We start from the raw sequence: 6,590 nt of genomic DNA on the forward strand, positions 1-6,590 counted from the left end.
AATAAGAAAGGTAACCTTTGAGGAGGCAATTGTTTCACTGTGAGTCTGGAGTTGTCTGCCGACTGCTCTTACCACTGGGCCTGGAGTAAGCCAGGAGCCTTGGTGTTGTGGTCCTAATAGGGCTTTAGAGGGGTACCACATTGAGTCGGGCTCACACATCCACCAATGACTATTCAAATTAGAACAGAATCTAACCTCCACGTCATGGTCCACAGCCCCTGTGTGCCTGGCCCTCCTGCCTGTCTGGTCTTTCCTTCCCCTTTTTTGCTCTTTGCTCAAGTCACAGCAGACTTCCTTCTAGTCCTAGAAGACCAAGAGACCAAGCTGCCTCTGAGCCTCTCCCTTGCTGTGTGCTCCACGTGGAACGCTGGCCTTCCATACCTTACTATGGCTCCTTTCTCTTCAAAAAGGACTCAGTCCAAATGTCACTGTGCAAAGAAGTCCTCCCTGGATACCATGGCACAAGCAGCCCTCTTGCTCCCTCCCTGTCTTATCATTCTGGTGATCTTTGTTTTTTTCAGTATGACTCAAATATCTCGTAGATTAGTTTTCTTAAACACTATTTGTTTCTTCCTAGTAGTATTTTAGCTCCATGAGAAAGTGGCCCTTTTATACCGTGTAAACTGTCGTGGCCCCAGCACTTTGAAAGCCAGTAGAGGTTAAGTAAATTCCTACTGGATCAATGCATACAGTTACTTGACTTCTTTGAGCTTCCGATCCCCATCCATGGTATGGGATCCTGAGTGTGGTGCTTGTGGAGGTTAAGGGAGAGGATGCATGCAGAGTGCTCAGCCTGGTGCCTGCATGCAGGAGATGCCTAACACACGTGGCAGTTTTCATCCAGCTAGCTTGTTTGACTTGGAGGAATTACTGACTGCCCAGAGGCAATGTCTGCTGCACCTCTTTGTGGCAGTTCACATGGATTTGCTTAAGAGAGAGGCTGGAGGGGGACTTGGTGCCCGTGATGTGGAGCATCTGCTTTTGTAACTTCGAATTTGAGTACCTTTGGAAATGACTGTGCTCTGTGTCTGGTGCATCGTAAACCACAGCTGTGTATCTGACTGGCGTCAGTGGGCCTTTGTGGAGTGTCACTAGTTCTGCCTACTATCGGCATGGTGTTTTGAAAAGCCCTTGTCCCAGACCTTTTTAAAATTAATCAAGACCAGCATATAGCATAATGATTACGTTGCTGGAGTTCCATGTAGTCGACTGTGGTTGGAGTCTTTGATCCAGCAGTTTGAAACCCACGCCGGGTGCATGTGCATGTGTGCCCAAAATCCCAAGAAGAGAGTGGAGGAGAAGGGATTGTGGTGTGGCCATTCCCCTGGGAGGATGAATTCTTGCTTTCTGTCTCTCTTGTCTCATCATCTCATTCTGTCTCTCCCATGAGTGCATGTGCCCTATAGCAAAAATCTCTCTAAAAAAATAATAAAATTAATTAATTATTGATTTTTTTTTTGTCATAAGATGTGTGCACTCACCAGAGAGAGAGAAAGAGAGAGAGAAAGTAAGAAATCACCCCATAATGGGGATGGTCATACTTCTGTCTCTCCTCCTCCATTCTTCTCCTGGGATTTTGAGCATGCACATATAGGTGTCTGGTGTGTTTTTCAGGCCACTAGGTCTGGGATATGAACCCACAGAGTTGGCCACATGGGACTTGGTGCTTTAACCACAACAACTCCTGCTCGCCCTTTAAAAAAAAGTTTTGTTTATTTATTTTTTCTGAGAGATACAGAGAGAGAGAGAGAAAGAGTGCACAACTCCAACAGGACCCTCACCTGTGGCACCTCCCCAGCCTCAGATAGCCTGAATCTCCCATGTGCACACGTCTGGCACACGCAAGGAGGCCCCACAATGCAGACCACGGACTTGCCTGTGTTGGTCCTGTTGCATTTATTGCTGTGCCACTGTCTGTCCCCCACCAACCTTAAATGGGAATTCAGAGTATATCACATTGGTCAGGTGGGAATGCTTTTTGCTGCAAGTAATAGCCTGCTGTATAGTGGTTTGAACACATGGGATTATTTGTTGTGTGAGAGTTAGGTTGTTTCTAGGATTGGCGTAACAGTTTGGTGATACTGGGGCTGGTGTCTTTGTGATTCTTTAGCCCCTTCCTTCAGTAACATAGCTTCCTGGTAGCAAGATGCTGCATTGTCTCCACCCAGTGTGTTTATGATTAAGGCATGAAGGTTGAGTGATGCCCTTCACATCTCTTTTTATTAGAAAGGTATAACTCCCAGTGAACCTCTGTTTACTTTTCATTGGTCACCCTTTTTTCTTTCTTTTTGAAATTTTGCCAAAGGGTATGTGCACTTGCCAGAGAGAGACAGAGAAAGCAGGAAAGTGAGACATCCACCCCCGCAAGGGATGGACATCCTGCAATCCCTTCCCCATTACTCCTTTGGGGATTTTGGGCATGCATGCACATGTGCCCAGTGTGTTTTTCCAGCCCCAGGGTCTGGGTCTGGGACTTAAACTGCACAGCCAACATTGGCTATACTACTTTTAATTAGCCAGAGGGCACGTGTGCTTACTGGAGAGAGAGAAAAAAATGAGAAAGCACCCTCTGTGGGGGATGATCACACTGCAATCCTTTCTCTTCCATTTCTCCCTCCTCTTGGGATTTTTGGACATGCATGCACAGGTACCTGGTGTGATTTTCAAGCGACTAAGTCTGACATTCAAACTGTGTAGTTGGCCAGGTAATATCCAGCCACCTTAGCCACCATGCTACCAGTTGACCCAGCTATACTTCTTAAGATCAGTTTTAGTTTGTGAGAGAGGAGTAATTGGATTTTCTATCTTGTATTGCTGAAGGTGGTATGGGAAAAGACGTTGGAGGTGATGGTGAGAGCAGCCAGTGAGCAATGCCTGTCATGCTGTATGTTGGAGCCTCTCTAATCTGAAAATTTGAAATCTGAAATGTTCCAAAATCTGAAACTTTCTGAGCACCAGTGTAAGCCACAGTGGCCATTTTCACTTTGCTTTCTGATGGTCCAGTGGACTTAAATTTTTTTCCTGCACAAAATTATTAAAAATATTCTATAAAGTCACCTTCAGACTGTGTGTGTAAGGTGTGTCTAAAACATAAATAAATTTTGTGTTTAAACTTGGGTCCTATCCCTAAGATATCTTATTATGTATATGCAGATATTCCAAAATCTGAAAAACAAATGTAAAATATGAAACACTTCTGGCCCTAAGCATTTTAGATAAGGGGATACTCAACTTGTACAAATCTTATATTTTATTTCAGACTGCTGCTTGTCAGCTGGGGACAATTTTTCTCCTCAGGAATCATTTGGCAATTTCTGAAAATAAGGCAGGCCTTGTAGTCAGTGGCTAAGGGAACTGGATCCCACATGGTCGGCCACTATTCAAATCCTGGCCCTGGTGGTTTGAAAAACACAATGATCAGGAGCCGGCAGGTGGCATGGTGGTTAAGGCTCTAGAGACTCACATGGCCAACCATGGTTCAGGTCCCAGACCTGGCAGCTCACTTTCTCACTTTACTCTTTCTCCTGCTTTCTCTCTGTCACTCTCTGGTGAGCTTACATGCCCTGTGGCAAATTAAAACATAATAATAATGATAAATAAAATTAAATCATTCTTAAAACACACATGTACAATAGATGTGTGTGTGTGTGTGTGTGTGTGTGTGTGTGTGTGTGTGTGTGTATGTATATATATATACATGCCCCACATCCCAATAGGTGGAGAAATGGAGGAGAAGGGATTATGATGTGACCATACCCTATTGGGGGTCCTCTGTTCCTCTCCCCCCAACCTCTAGGGTACATATGCTCTTGGACAATAAACAAAAAATCTTGAGACCTTTTATTTTGTTTAGGTAGGCATGTGCTGATGGCATCTAGGGGGTAGAGCCCAGGGATACAGCTAAACATCCTACATTGTCACAGTGGCAAGGAGAGAAACCCGTCAGCCATGCTGGACGTGTTCTTCAAGTTTGGGGGAAATGCATTTGGCTGTTTTCTTATGATCCAGTAACGGGCAAAAGGTCAAACTCCATTGTAATGATGTAGGTTATTGGTATTTAGTCCTGCATTGATTTTGTTAAAGATCAATAGCAAAAGACTGATCCTAGTTGGGGCCAGCCATGAATTATAATGTGAGAAAGTCTTTGTAGAAAGCTAATATCAGGCAGAACTAATGAAGCCTCATTGCATTTTAGGATCACAGAACAGTGACAAAAGACAATTTCTGCTGGAGCGACTGCTGGATGCAGTAAAACAGGTAAGAGGAAAGCACTTGTTTGATGCTGGGGTTGAGTAATAGTGGGAAATAATTAATGTAGAAGCCATTTCTGCCCCTCTCTGAACACAGACTTACTCCTACATTATATCTGGGAGTAGTGAAGTCAGTGGTGTTCCCCAGAAAGTGATAGAGCAGCGTAGGTCTGGAGGGGTTGCTGTGTTTTCAGCTCCCAAATCCTTCTGGAGGAACTCAGTCTTCATGATGTCCCTTTGAAAAGGCATTGATGTGGGTTTCAGTGCCTCACTTCCAAGCTGTTGTGTGTTAGGGCCACTCTTAAGGGTGCAGGGGTGGTGGTTTGGAAATGAGACCCCACGAGCATAGGAACAAGACAGAGAGGAGCAAAGCCATGCCCAGGAGCCTCTGCTGCTGACTGCACCTGTGAGCTTCCTTCAGGTAGGTTCTCCTGTGATTCTGATGCCCAGCTCTGGCTGGGCTTGCAAGGCAGCTGAGACATGAGGCTGCAATCTATTTGCTTCCTGCATGTGCTGAGCACATGCTGCTGTTAGCTCTCGCTTACCACACGTCCACCTGTCCAGGCTCTCTGCTGAGTGCTTTACACGTAATCTGTCCTGCTACCCTGGTAGATCGTTTCTGCAGTTACTTCCATTTTACAGATGAAGAAATAGAAGATCAGAGAGATCCGTTAACCTGCTCGAGGTGTCATAGTAAGTGACAAAACTAGATCCCAGCCTGGGAATCCTAGGAGCTCACTTTTGGAAGGGGTTATTAACAGTTATACGTATGTGATTATCATATAGGGAGGTATGGAATATTTTAATAGCCATGTGTTTTATGTGTTGAAGTAATGGAAATCTGGCATCTACCTGAGCCTTGAGGCATCCTAATATGGTGGAAAGGACACAGGTTTTGGGCTCAGGGGAGCAGAGGTCACACCTGAGTGTGCTGGGCACCTCATCTGCCTTCTCTGAACATCACCCAACTCCTTTGTATTTGGGTCTCTTACCTCCATAGGACTGCAGAGGTTACCACATGTGTTAACATAGGTAGAAGACCTCCCCCTGGCACCAGGTCCATAGTCAGCCTGGAGCTCACACTGTTAGTTTCTTTGTCTTTGCTCCAGAAATGGAAAATATAACAAGAATATGAGGAGGCAGGTTGGAACACTTTAAATGTAGCAGTTAAACAGAAGTAAATTGGGGACCAGCAGGTGGTGTGGTGGTTAAGGCGCTGGACACTCCCGTAAGACCGACCATGGTTCCAGTCCCAGACCTGGTGGCTTGCTTTCTCACTTTCTCTTTCTCTCTCTGGTCAAATTAAAATAAATGGACAAATAAATAAATCTTTAAAAAAATAGAAGTAAATTGGAGCTACTGCTATTATTATTGTTATTATGGGGGCAGGAATTAAAGTATTGTAAACATCTTTAAAAATCAAACTTTATTGATGTGTAATTTACATAAAATGATTTTTACTTTTTTTTTGAGAGATTTTTGCTATAGGATATGTGGTCTCATTGGAGACACACACAGAGAGAGAGAGAGAGAGAGAGAGAGAGAGAGAGAAAGTGAGAAATCACCCTGTGTGTGTGGGGGATGCCACATCACAATCCCTTCTCCTCCATTCTCCTCCTGGGGTTTTGGGCACACATGTACACATGCCCAGTGTGAGTTTTAAGCCACCAGTTCTGGGGCCGGAACAGTGGTCGGCCATGTGGGAATCCAGCACCTTAACCAATCTGCCCTGCTGACCCCCAAATAAATTATTTTACATCTACAGTTTAATGAATTTTGACACAGGTATCAGTTAATTTATATAGATGTATCTATTTATTTTTTTTTCATAGGGCATGTGTACTCGCTGGAGAGAGAAGGAGCTAGTGAGAGGGAAAGTGAGAAATCACCCTCCGGTAGGATGGCCACATTGCAATCCCTTCTCTCCCATTCTCCTCCTGGGATTTTGGGCATGTACACACATGTGCCTGGTATGATTTTCAAGCCGCCAGATCCAGGAGATTCAAACTGCGGTCAGCCATGTGGGAATCCAGCGCCTTACCCTCCATGCCACCTGCTGGCTGGCCCCTATTTATTTATTTATTTATTTATTTATTTATTTATTTTAATAACTAGTTTAGGAATCTTGAAAGTCTGCTACCTATAGCAGAAATTCTCTGCCTTTAGAAGAGAATAGTGGAGGGAACCAGCAGTTAGCGTAATGGCTATGTCGCTGGACTCCCACGTAGTCGACTGCGGTTCGTGTCCCGGACCCGGTGGCTTAAAAAACTCACGCCGGGCGCGTGTGCGTGCATGCCCAAGATCCCGAGAGGAGAATGGAGGAGAAGGGATTGCGGCGTG

This window comes from Tupaia chinensis, unplaced genomic scaffold, assembly GCF_000334495.1.
Source record: "Tupaia chinensis unplaced genomic scaffold, TupChi_1.0 Scaffold000182_1, whole genome shotgun sequence".
Classification (NCBI taxonomy): Eukaryota; Metazoa; Chordata; class Mammalia; order Scandentia; family Tupaiidae; genus Tupaia; species Tupaia belangeri.